This window comes from Sceloporus occidentalis, unplaced genomic scaffold (genome assembly GCF_023333645.1).
Source record: "Sceloporus occidentalis isolate IW3139 unplaced genomic scaffold, rSceOcc1.0.p SCAF_144, whole genome shotgun sequence".
Classification (NCBI taxonomy): Eukaryota; Metazoa; Chordata; class Lepidosauria; order Squamata; family Phrynosomatidae; genus Sceloporus; species Sceloporus occidentalis.
The window spans coordinates 2,224,905-2,239,191 of record NW_028317124.1 but is presented as its reverse complement, the minus strand read 5'-3'; the positions used below and the strand labels follow the sequence as shown (position 1 = coordinate 2,239,191).

The window sequence follows — 14,287 nt, the reverse complement described above, 5'->3', positions numbered from 1 at the left end:
GGGCTGGAGAAGACGGGAAGCTATAAGTTTCCCTGCTACTCAGTAGACCACCGGGATCGTGGTCCGTAGGGAATGCAGTGTCTGGTATACCTCTCAACTAAATCCCCCGATGCCCCCTGTGGTTACGCGAGTATCTAAGGATCAAAGGAGCTACCCAAAATAAAATTGATGTTAAATTATAGAGCACCTCTGTCTGTCCAACAGGTGCCTCCCCAAATATTATTAATCAATAACTCCCACAATGCTCAGCCTTCAAATAGCTAAGCAAGCACCAATGAAGAGGTTCTGTGTATGCCGGAGTGCTACCCATTGTCATTCCTTGTCTATCATTTCTTTTCTCTGCATATATATTGTATATGTATGTATGTATATTCGTGTTTTTATAGGCTTCCAAGACCTACATGGACCTGTCAATATTTGAAGACACAGGTGGCACGTTTTAAAAAAATATGCCCCAATTAGACATTTCAGAAACTTAATTTGTGCAGTTAATGTCAAATGTAACTAAACCACAACTATTGTTGTTTTGACGTTAGACAATTGGTTGGATTGACGATAGTGAATACGGCTAATCTTATGAAAGCTAAGACTTTAATTGCAAATCAACACCCAAGTGAACGGTTCAGTTTGGTTAGGCTCTAAAATCCGGACCTTCCCGTGATTAAGTAAAAAAAAAATGGGGCTTATTATTAGTAACATTATTACCATTTCAGTATATTTAGTATATTTAGGAAAAATTCTAAAAATAAATGTAATTATAAATACAATTATTTAATATAAAGAAGAATAAAAAAAAACTTTATTGCTAAAATAATAAAAAATACTATTTTTAAAAGAAAAAAAAATATTTTGATTCTTGATTTTCGATTATTATTATTATTTCTATTACTAGACCTACTACTATTATTATCATTATTTTTAATATTATTCCATTAATTCTATCCTTTGACAGGTGCTTGCGACATCCAATCCTAGTAGATACCATGACACTTTATTGAGCATATTGACGAAATGTTATATTTTTTCACCGTTTTGGAAGCATGCATTTGCGGTGTCTTTAATACTTTATATCATATGGGAATTTTCCCAAGAAAGCTTCTGATGTCTGCAGGACCAGACTGAGACATGAATAAAAAATGAACGCCAGCTTCGTACTGCATCAAACCGGCATAATGAGCAGGCCAAGTCTTTCTGTAAGAGTCCTCTGGCATCGTAAGGAATACATGGCCGCAGAGCCGGCCTTAGGCGTTGTGGCGCCCTGTGCGGACTACTCCTCTGGCGCCCCCCCTCACTACCCCCCCTCTCTGCCCCTTCAAACTACCCGCCCTCTCTGCCCCTTCAAACTACCCCCCCCATGCCCCTTCAAACTACACCCCCCCCTCTGCCCCTTCAAACTACACCCCCCCCACTTACCTTATTGCCGGAGTCCTGCGGTGAGAGCGGGAGGCATCCGTCTTCTCGCTCTGCCGCGGTGCTGAAATTTCATGTTGAGAGCCGGAATAGTCCGGCGCTCAACATAAGATGCCGGCACAGCGACGGAGTCACGGAGAGTAAGGGGCGCCGAGCGGTTGCCGAGAACTTCACGAGCAACCGCTCGGCGCCCCTGCCCGGGACTTAGATTTAAGCATCGTTTTTTTTTTAAAACTTTATTTAACATGAATGATGTTAAATAAAGTTTTAAAAAAAAACACAAAAAAAAAAAACGATGCTTTAATCTAAGTCCCGGTCAGGCGCCCCTGCAACCATGGCGCCCTGTGCGGTCGCACAGGTCGCACACCCCTAAGGCCGGCCCTGCATGGCCGGACATGTATGTTCTCTGCAAATATATAATACAGAGAGAACCTTACGTGCCCGCTGGCGGGTTCCGTGTTTCCCATCAATCTGTCAGCCGGCCTGGACTTGTATTGAGTCCCTCTAAAAAAAATATAATTTTTCTCCTAAAACCCAGAGCTGTATACAGGAGGCCGCCATTGTTGTCGGTCATGTGATACTTTGGGTGACTTCCCCTTCTCTAATACCACACTGAGCTGTTCTCTATAGACTTTCATTAGTCAGAGTGTCCGGCTGGGTAATTAAGACTGAGCCATTCTATTGTTCCCCACGGGCAGTATGATAAGGAGTCGCGGTATTTGTCTAGTAGATTCGGCTCAGATTACAGAACGAGGACCCTGAAAAACATCATATTATGGGACAAAAACTACACAATATTTTGAAAACATGTATTAAAAAAGTTTGGTGGGAGATCCCCTGTAAGGACAACGGAATGCTTACTGCACCGAGTAGCACCGGCACTCCACCATGAAGGGACGTCGTGTCTCCTATTTTGCGATACTTTTCCATAGTCTTAATCTGGGGGTCTCGGGTGGTGGGATCCCTTTGTGATATCCTGCCCCCCCCCCCAAGCGAGAGGGTCACGTATGTAACAATCACCAATACCAGAAGTATTTGCAGGAAAGGCTCTGTGGACGGATGTATATCACGCCTCGGCTGGGTGGCAGGTGCCGTACCACCTCCTGGCCTCGGGGGGAACTCCTGGTATTAGGGTGGGTGGTTTTAATAACAGATTATCCCTGAGACGCGACGTTCAGAATCCAGACCTGGGACGGCCGGCTTTCTGCATCTTCTAGAGAAATGTCACAAACATCTGCGTTTTTAAGGCGTTTAAAGGCGTTTCTGGCTATTCTGACTGTTGGTAAAAGATATAAGGAAGCTCCATCACCTTAAAGTGTGTCTCAGGCGCCCCTTATTTACAGGAGAACTGCATTTATCGCTAATTTACATCCAGTTTAAGAATATAATCTTCATTCTTTCTCAATTCATTCTGCCCCCCCCCCCATTGGCGTGTATCATGCATGTGGTTTATATCATGGCAACATGATCCGTTATACCGCAGGTAGAGGGGACACAAAAGATTCCCCCACATTCCAAAAATGTCGTTTTCCGCCCTGTGGAACATTTCACGTAAAAAATGTTTCCATGGCCATTATTATTATTTATTGTTTTATATAGCGCCATCATATTCTGTAGCGCTGTATCATAAAAAAAGTTTAAGTGAGTTAACAGGTATTAGTGTTCACGGGAAGCCACAAGCTATTCACTAATCTACCCTGTGTCTGGGCAGCTGGTCCACGGGGGCCAAATGGTTCTTATCTACCTTCTAATTGTACGTTTCTGCATCACGTCGGCCAGGCGACCAGCAACGACCATGGAAAGGGTGGCCGATCGGGCATTAGCCCGGAGAGTCCAATCCTTGCCCGTGTGTTACGTTTATTACTCATTCCCTACGCAATCAAATGTCAGACGGGGGCTTGCGAGGGGCTTATCCAATAAGACCAGTAAGCACTGTCTATGTTCCAGTAACCTGCAGCGAGGATCCTGTTGACATCCTCGGTGGTTTTAAGGGTTTTCTGGACATGGAATGTTGAGTAAATTTGGGTTCTTTCCAAGAACCTCTCTACAGTTTCTGTTTTAGAAGATCACGTATTTCCAGATATAAAGAGTCGGGGCTGCAGCGCCCATAGGCGAGGAGCCCTTATGGAGCCGAGCAGCCGCTCCTGCTGCAGAACCTCTTTCTTTTCTACAAGGCTCTGCTCCGGCCGTAGGAGAATCACATTGATTCATCGGTTTAAATTCATACCAGGCTGAGTTGGCATGATGCCCCTCACCATTAACCTGTTGAGTACCATGAGAACGTTTCCGATCCTCTCCTCGGGTCACCAGCGTTAACCCTAAAAGTGTCGGCTGATTGTTAAGTGTTTTGAAGGGTTAATAAGTTGAAGGGAAGAGGAATTTTTTGGAGGCGAGGGCCGGGGTTTGGCTGCGGCTCCGTGAATATCGTCTCGGGCGCGGTTATTAGGGCAGGTTTATAATGACAGTCTTGGCCCGTGTTCCGTGTGCTGAATGAAGACACAAGGGTTGGTCTTTACCTTGTGAACCGACGTGCCGATGTTGTATGCCGCGGGGCGAGGGGAGGGGGCGGCCGTGGTAAAATATTACAGTAGGTGGTGTGACGAGACTGCAAGCCAAAAACACTCGGCCGTCTCTGGAACACAAGCTAACCCTCGGGTGTCTTGGCAGCTGTGGTTTGGGTTAGACGTCTCACGCAGAAGACGCGAAAAGCAAGGAGCTCCACAATCCGCTCTGATGGGGCCAGCGACTTCCTAGGCATTTAACGTAAGTCTATTGGGCCTCTTGGCTCAGAGTAGTGTGAGTGGTGAGTAAAAAAAACAACAACCTTACAACAGGGTTAACCCTTAATCACTGCTGCCCTGTATGATGCATTTTCTATAAGCGTAGGCAGGCGACATCTGGTTGCCTTAGTGTATGGGGGCGTTAAATGCTCCTAAATTTTATTTTTATTAACTTATTATTTTAACTCCCCGAGTGCCAGAGGACTGCACATCATACTTGTCAGCAGCTTCTTCTGCGTAATTCTAACTGGTTTTATGTTATATTTTCTATTAGCTGTGGTGATAATGCAGCTACGAAAACACACGAGGCGAATATTTTTTGTGTTTTTTAGAGTGTAAGCTTGCGAGCCGAGCCCTCTTTACCAAATGTATCGGCTAGTCTCAGTCTGTCCTAGTTTTGTCAGACCCTTTGAATGTGGGGACTGTAAGAAGCGCTGCGCTATATAAAAAATAATAATTATAAAATATTATTATTAATAATATTAACATACAATACCATTTTAGTATTTTAACGTAAATATTAAGGGGATCTGTTGGCGAGAAGCCTCAGCTTATTAAATCTCATTAGAGAAGATTTCAGATGAAAATATATTTTTTTTAATATAAATATGACTTTGTGCATCTTTTTTAAGAGTAAGAGGCCGTACCATACAAGAATAATATTTTCAAACTTGATCTGTCCGTGATGCTTTATATGATATGAAATGTTAGAACGGGAGGCTATAATCTAAAACTAGAGGGTCAGAGGCTTAGATGGAAAGTAAAGTTTTACTTTACCGAGAGGGTGGTAGATAAGTGGAACAGCCTCCCAGCAGAAGTGGTAGAGGGTAATACGATGAGGGGATTTAAACATGCATGGGACAGACATACGGCTCCTGAGATGAGACCAACGACTGATTAAGGTTTGAGTCTTTACAGCAGGAAAAAACGGGCGACTAGACAGGGGCCGAACGGGGCCGATCTGCCGGCAGCTTCTATGTTTCTATGTTAGATTTTTCTCTACAATAATTTCCCTTTTATAATAAAGCCTTTGCTTTAATATCACACCGAGCACGATACAGTGACGTCCTTTTTTTTATGCGACAATATTTTTTTTTTATGTTTTTTGGTTAAAGAAGAATTAAGCATTTTTTTTAGCTGGTATGTCTGCTAATGTTATTGTCTCATCCTTTGTGTTCTGCTCAAACTAATTGGTGATGACATCGGGGGTTAAGAAAGGATGGCGTGAACAGTTCCATATTGTAAACAAAGAATACGTACAATATAATTAATAGTAATAAAAATGATTAATTTATGTGAACAAAAGGAGGTGGCAGATCCTCCTAACAGCTCCAAGCCCTTCTGGATGTATTGTATTATAAGGAGGTCATTGTTTTCTGTAGTCTAAACAGATTTGGGGAAATAATGGATGTTGTTGTCCTGTCTATCAGGTGAGGAGTAGCTGCAGCTCTGCCCCCTAGTGTACGGTACTGGGTACTGACAATGTGAAGCGATCTCCTGCCGATAGTTTGATTATTACTTTAGATTTATCAGATTCAGATACATTTTCCAAATATTGAGCTGTTTTTTTCTTTTTTAGAACAGCTGTAGTTTTTGCCCCATAATATAATGTTTTCAGGCAGTTGCATATCAACTATTTGTATGATTCTCGCTCTCACCCCCGATCTACAGAACAAACACCGCGACTCCTTATCATTATTACTGTATACAGCGCTGGGGGGTTCTTACTGTATACAGCGCTGGGGGTTATCACTTTATACAGCGTTGGGGGTTATTTCTGTATTTCTGTATACAGCGCTAGGGTTTATGGTCAAACTAATTGTATAAAGTTATTGGTTCTCCTTGCAGACTGCAGACACCGAATATCTGAAATGATGGAAAGGGAGTACATAGAAAAGGGTTATTCAGGGTGAAGTGATATTTTTTTCAGGTCTATGCCCTCTTATTTAAACATTATCTCATCACAGATAACATATTTTAAAATAGCAATATATGTTAATAAAAATAAATATGAATTTCTCTATTCTACATTCTATAGTATTCATACACAAAGTTTTCATAATAATTCTCTTTCAAGGGGCAGTCTAATCCTTCTGTTTTATTTATGCATATTGTTTCCATTTTCCCAGGACAGGAAGTATACGGACAGGAAGTGTACTCATGTACTCTTCCTGCTGTCATCAGAAGCAACTGGGGGAGGCCTCATTTTCTAACTCCAATAACTAAAGAATGCCTGCATTAAGAAATTATGTTTCTTATACTGCATTTAGTTTTTGGGTTAAGGATGTGGACCGTTATCTTTAAAAGGCCTGCGCATGATTAGAACTCAAAACAAGCAATGGAACTGAGATGAGGGAAGGTTGACGAGATAATGGGAGAAGCGCTTTAAAGTCCTTGTGATGTAGGTGGTCCCGTGGCAGCTGGAGCGCTGCGGTATTTACAGATGTCTCTTTTCCCATGGCCCTAGACCTTCTCCGCCAACACGCTGATCATTCTAGTATTGCCATTCTGCTGTGTGGGTGGAAGAGGCGGGCAGAGTTACCGGCTTGGTCTTCCATGGACTGATCTCTTCCTGGTCTAAAGGAAGCCATCCCAGCATGAATTTATTTTTTTACTTGAATGCTTAACCCCTAAACCGCCAGATTATCTGACGTCTTCTGTGAAAGCTCTCCCAGACTTGGAGTCGTAACCCTTCAAGTTCCACCAGATCTTCTTTCTGAGAATTGAATCATAAGTGCCAATTTTATGATTTTTATAAATAATGCTCTACCGTCATCACTATACAACGTGGGTGCCGGATTTTGCAGCATAGCAATGGTCCCCACTTCCCTTAAAAGCAGGAGAGTGCCCATAAAGTAAAGATTGTCCCTTAAAATCTGGGACCGTTGGGAGGTCTGCAGACCTTGTTTAGGAGGATGCCTTCTAAGTCTCAGCAGCTGAACTTTGCTCTCTGACTCCAGAGAATAAGCTCTCGTTCTAACCAAGGCAACGCTACCCCGTTGTGTCTTGTTAAACACATCGGACGTAAAAATACAAAATTCTGACATTTCTGCCACATTCCGAGTTATTAAAAAATAGACCTACTGCCATAACTTCCATAATTCATTAAAAAGAACCATACACAATCTTAATAGTTGTATTTATATTCTTCGATCTAGAAGTAGACAAAAAGCCATAGTTTCCTTTGCTTCATTAATTAATTTTCTTTCCATCGTCTTCGTTTCTAGGTCTATACATGAGAATATGGCCAGTGGAGATGACGATCTGATTGGCATTCCGTTCCCGAACCACAGCAGCGACGTTCTTTGCGGACTCAATGAACAAAGACACGATGGTCTGCTCTGCGATGTTATCCTTATTGTGCAGGACCAGGAATACAGGACTCACAAATCCGTACTGGCTGCCTGCAGCAAATATTTCAAAAAGCTTTTCACCACGGGCTCATTAGTAGAGCAGCCTTACATTTACGAGATTGACTTTGTCAAGCCCGACGCGTTCTCCGCCATACTGGAATTTGCCTACACGTCAACTCTCACCATAACGACGTCAAACGTGAAACACATCCTGGATGCAGCGGAGATGCTGGAGATCCAGTGTATTATTAATGTATGCCTCGAGATCCTGGAGACACCTCGAGACGGAGAAGAGGATGACAAAGAGGAGGAGGAGGACGATGATGATGACGGAGACGATGAAGCAAAAGATTTCATGACCCAGGAAAACCAAATGAACATTCAGGAAAGCAGCTGCCACCAAAGTCCTACTAATTCAGATCATGCAGAAGACTCCTACCACGAAACACGAAAGGACTTTTCAACTCATTGCTCAACCACCTCCCATTCTTCTGGCCACCAAAGTGCCATAAAGGATTTCTCAATAGAGTCATTACTAAGTGAAAACTTGTATCCCAAAAATAACGTCGTTGACCGGAGGCCGGCCATTTCACATTTTATACCTGGTTATTTTCCCCATCTTTGGAACGGAGACCTGGGGGCTTTCTCCCAACTCAAAGACCAGCAAGCAGACAATGTCCCCCTAGACCTTGTGATAAAGAACAGGAAAATTAAGGTGGAGGAACACGATGACTTACCAGCCATCCCCTTCCCCAACGACTTTTTCAAGGAAACATTTCTCAACCATTCATCCGATCACTTTGGACCCATTAAGGCAGAGATGGACTACAGCGCTTATCTCAGCTTTCTTAGCGCGGCTCACTTGGGTATGTTTCCTCCATGGCCTTTGGAAGAAGAACGAAAGATCAAACCAAAGGCTTCTCAACAATGTCCCATCTGCCATAAAGTGATCATGGGGGCCGGGAAACTTCCAAGACACATGAGGACTCATACGGGAGAAAAGCCATACATGTGTAACATCTGCGAGGTCCGATTCACCAGGTCAGTGTCTGGAAATAAATATACTTTGTTGAATCAGTTTATATATTTGCAATGTTTTCTATCAGAAAATATAATAAATAATAATATATATAATGCTATATAATAATAATAATGAATATCTTCTCTCCAAGTGACACCAGAAAATAAACTCTAATTTAACGACTAATGGGCGGTAATCTAATCCTACACTTAGAAGCACTTATCAAATGGAGCAATTATAACTCACATAAAACAATTGTTATAGAATGTTGAACCTCTCCATCGGGGATGCTTTAAGCACCAGGTACCCCAGGCACCAGACTGGGGCAACTGAATCAGCCCCCAGTGGCATACTCTCTTTAGGGAGAAAGGGCTAAAGTAGTGGCAGCTCCTCGGCCCCTATCGGACCCCAAATTCCTGCACCTCTGTTCCTGGCCCTACTTAGACTTCATCCCTACTTTGTAAGAGCTCAGAATGTTTTGTGTGCATGAATGTATCACAGCGTTCTACAGCCTTAAACAAATCGCAAAAATGTCAGCTAATCTAGCATCTAAAATGGGGGGAAAACCCTGTGGAGGGAAGAGCTTGAAACAATATTCTTGCCGCGGGTGCCATTTGGTCTAGGGCTGGCCCTGCTCCACAGAGTACTCGGAATGTCCTGTTTTAAGTGGGACAATCCCTCTTTTAGGGCACTGTCCTGCGGAACTGCCCCAACAGCTTCAAAATTCAGCAACACCGAACATTTTACATATATCTGTGAAATGAAACATGATGCATCGAGTATAGGGTCTTGTCATTGACATATTATATATATATACACACACATATATATATATATAATATAACACTCCATTTTCATATATATATATATAATATATATATATATTATATATATATATGAAAATGGAGTGTTATTGTGTATTCCTGGTAAACGCATGATTCACTATCAATTTAAAATGTGACAAAATACCATTGGATGAGTACTTAGACATCTCAGAACCAAGTAAAATATTTATATTTACAATCATTTATACTTACAAATATTATATTTACTAACACTGCAAGCAAGCGGAAAAAAAATAAACTTGCTGCCATCTGGTGGCTAAAATAGGCAGTGCTACTTAATAAAAAGTGCAAAAAAACAGAATGTTGCAGAATCTTGTAATACCTTTTTTATTGGACTAACAGTATTTAAAATAATAGACGAGCTTTCGGGAGTCCTCCCTTTATCAAGTCAAAAGCTTTTGACTTGATAAAGGGAGGACTCCCGAAAGCTCGTCTATTATTTTAAATACTGTTAGTCCAATAAAAAAGGTATTACAAGATTCTGCAACATTCTGTTTTTTTGCATTCTTATACACTGGACTAATACGGCTACCCCAAACTACAGTTAATAAAAAGTAAAAGATAATGCCTCATTTAGATGAGATTTGGTGAAGATGACACTATTACCAGTGAAGCAATCTATTATATTTCAGTTACCCAATAAAATTATTGTCTTTACCAAATTTGCTTGCTTACTTTCTTCTCAAGGCTACAATTTTATATTAATACTGTACGCTGCCTGTTGTTTTTTTTTTTTCAATAGAAATACTTCTTCGCAATAATGCAAATTCAGGTCATTTCTGTAAATCTCTTTAAAGGGGAGCCGCTACAAAAAAATAAACTATTTAGATTTTACCAAAACATTCTAACATCTCCGCTAATAACTCGTCCCCTTGTCATATCATACCCCATATGTTAAAGACATTAGATTATAATAATGGAGCTTAAGGAATAGTTTTCTTGAGTCAGGCAGCTGGTAATCGGGGGCGACATTGCTTGGGGACACCAAAGATTTAAGATATTAGAAAGACGAATGGACAGAAGAAAGGCCAACGTGACAACTGAGAAGGTGTTGGGGGGGGACTTATTACATCATTTTGTCACTCGGATCCGCCCAGCGAACAGCAGGCTGTAAAGTGAGACCTGCTATTAGAATTGTGAAAATGCAGCATCATGGGAAACAACCCCACGACACAATTAGAGGGAATAAATATATATATTAAATTATATTTAAATTTCAAACAACAGTAAATTAATTCAGTCTTTATTTAGCTTGTAGTAATTATCCCTTAAAAAAATCTGACTAGTGAATGGGATATGTTATGTTCTAAAAGACAAAAAAAAGTATTTTTTTCAAACACATTTAAGGCATAAATCTGAAATCAAAAAAAATACCCTATTTAAGAAAGTTTAAGAAATATGAAATATATACTACTTTAAAAAAATATCAAATACACATTTTATAAGTTGAAAAAGATATAGGGATTAAAAATGATGAAATAAATATACACTATTAAAAAAAGCTTAAAATTTCTGGAGCCTCAAAAAAAAAATCCATTGTACGTTCATATGAGATAAAAAAATAATAAACAAGCATAATTTTATGCAAAAAAACCACTTTTTTTATCTTTAAAAACAAAACCTAATTACGGTATTATAAAGAAACAGTAATACCAAATGCTACTATCTACTAGATTTGTTTAACTTTTGCTCCCCGTCCCTGCCCAATATTTAAAGTAATAAATAAATAAATAGTGCACACCACTGCTTAGTAGTCATGGCCCCAAAAATGTAAAGGGTAAAGAATAGACTCTTATATGATAAGCGACTTAGATAGATAGATAGTAAGCTTGTGAGCCGAGCCTCTCCACCTAATCTATCGGTTTGTCAATTCTCATCTTGTCAGACCCCTTTAAATATATGTATTTTAAGAAGCGCTGCATAAATTGTTGGCGCTATATAAATAAAAGATAATAATATTTATAATATGTATATATTTGATACAAATGTATCTAATCGAAGCTGTTGTGAGACAACCAATGAAGATTCCACCAAAGTGTAAACATGTAACCAACTCGCCATAATCACAAAGGATGTGCGGAGTCGAGTGATTATTGCGATAAACCAATATATGACATCATTCCCCCAAAAAATCAGAAACGCTTAAATTAACCATTTTTGTAAATTTGTTTTTAGGCAGGACAAGCTGAAGATTCACATGCGGAAGCACACCGGAGAGAGGCCCTATCTCTGCATCCACTGCAACGCCAAATTCGTGCACAACTACGATCTGAAGAACCACATGCGCATCCACACGGGGGTCCGGCCGTACCAGTGCGAGTTCTGTTACAAGAGCTTCACGCGGAGCGATCACCTCCACCGCCATATCAAGAGACAGAGCTGTCGGGTTTCTCGGCCCAGGAGAGGCAGAAAGCCGGCGGCTTGGAGGACGGCCAGCCTGCTCTTTGCCCACAACGGCCGCCAAGAAGAGGACAATTTCTCCATGATGGCGGACAGAGCCGGCCATCGTTCCGGCGGAGCCGTGTACCTCCCGGGTCCCGCTCGTAACCATTTTATCGACGAGCCCCGAAACATCATTAACCTACAAGACTTGGAAAAGCGTTTTGAGGGGTCCCAGATCAAGCTGCTGGCCGGGGCGGACCTGGAGCCAGCGAGGAGCAGGGGCCACTTTAATTTTGGCTTGGCCCAGACCGACGCCGTCGCCCCAAGTCCGTTCTACACTGGATCAGACTCGTGGAGCGTTGCTTTAAATCAGACGTCGATTGCAGAGGCGGCCGATTAAACTATTCGTTTCATGAGAATAATTTTTTTTTTTCTTTTGTGGATTTGCTTTTTTTATGTAAAATCTAAAAAAACCCGATATATATATATTGTAACTTCCGGTTGCAGATTCATTCCAAAGAAATAATTGTCACGTCTGTAGTTAAACTCAAATAAGCATGTATGATTTCGGTGATAATTTATGCTCTAATTGGGGAGGACCTGGGGTTCTAGTTTAGACGCTCCGGAACACGGCTTTTTTTTTGGACAATAGGCTTTTGTTAAGCTTCTGCGCATGTATGTTACGAACCACACGCTGTACCACATGGCTCCCCTTCCGTGTTCTGCGCAGGCAACACACGGATACACAGGCAAACAATGCACATTTTAGGGGGGGGGGGCGGCAAAAAACGCTGCCCCCAAACGCCCATCGAATGCAAGTGTTCCAGCCAATGGCGCCATTTCTTGTGGGCGGGGGCCGCAGGATCCGATTGAAAGTCACTGCGTTTGCCGACGGATTGTCCCCCGCATGCAGGTGGAGTTTACAGAGGAAGCGGCGGGTCTTAATCAGGAAGGGGTGTGGTCTTGAAAGGAAGGGGTGGGCCCGTTTTTTATTAGGGGGGTGCATGAGTTTAGTCTTGCCTAGGGCAGCACAAAACCAAAATACACCCCGAAATCCCAGAGGAAGGTCCTTCTTTAGGGTCCCGCGTGACGCATTGGAGTGGGGATATAATAATGACCCCTCCCCCGTTCACAATGCCCCCTTCTTCTGCATATTGGGGGTTATTTGTTTCCAAACTTTACATCAGAATAAGTTAATGGTGAGGTCCTTATCTTTCTGTACGGGGTGAAGGGCAATTAGGGGTTTATTCACTAAGCCGCGAGCCGCCTATGCATAGAAGACGTTACGTTATCCTATCCTGCCGTTTTAGGAGTTTATCCACTAAACTATTATAAACATTGTAACTCATCAACGTCTCTTTGATGGACCAACTCCAAAGAGCTCCTCCTGCATAACATACAACTAAACCAGAGACGTGGCTTTAAAGAGTGTGCCCCGCTTAAAGTATACATGATACAGGGCTGGCTCAGCCCTGCTTACAGGAGAGAGCGCGAGAGCTCAGAGGTCTGTTCTTTGAATGTAATCTGAATGTATTTCATTCCTAATCAACTAACCCAGTGGGAATTATTAACTGGATCAATGTGGAGTCGCCCGTTTGCTCATTTTATGATTCATTTTTTACTGTTATTGTCAGAATTTTGGGGTGCAGCTGGGGGGGGGGGGGTTAGTGAGGGTAGAATGAATTATCCAGCTCCTTCATTGGGGTATATAATTGGAAATTGGAATAACGGGTAAGAGTTCCCCGTTTTTCCTGATGTAAGGGACTCAAACCCCTTGGTCAGGTCCCATAGAGATATGATAGCTTTACGTCTATTCCGTGCATGTTGAAATGCCCTCATTGTATTAGCCTCTGCCGCTTCTGCTGGGAAGCTGTTCCATTTATCAACCACTTTCACAATAACATTACATCATGGCGTGGTTTCAAGTTCAGAAATAATAATAAGTACCTGGAGTAGAACTTGAATAAGAGGCAGACAAAAATGGTGTTTTATACACTTTACGTGAGATTTAAGAGGGTTCTCTCCAGTGGCAGATCGGCCCCATCTAGAAACCTTAATCAGTCGTTGGTCTCGTCTTAGATTCAGGAGCCGGATGTCTATCCCATGCATGTTTAATTCCCTCACTGTATTACCCTCTACCACTTCTGCTGGGAGGCTGCTCAACTCATCTACTACCACTTGAAGACATTCCATAATAATATATTTTCACCTAATGGGCAGTTTGGGGGCGTGGTTGGAGGCAGGGTTGGGTGTGGTTAGAGGTGTGGCCAGGGCAGGTCCATTAAAAAACATGCATTCTATAGCCAGAGCATTGAATCACGTGACTTTACCAATCTTAACAACGCATTTTCCTTTTTTACGCGTCAAAACTACACGGACAGCTTTCTATAAGATGACTGGATCCTTTATGTGATGACTGGATCCTTCTATGAGCTTTATCGTCACTCCTGTTTTAGACGGGACTGGAAGGGCCGCTTTCAGCAAGTCAGCAGCCAA

General features: G+C 41.9%; 1 pseudogene; it reads left to right on the top strand.

Moving 5' to 3' along the window:
- Positions 1-7,424: 7,424 nt before the first annotated feature.
- On the top strand, positions 7,425-12,191 carry LOC149280899 (zinc finger and BTB domain-containing protein 7C pseudogene; annotated as a pseudogene).
- The last annotated feature ends 2,096 nt before the right edge of the window (positions 12,192-14,287 follow it).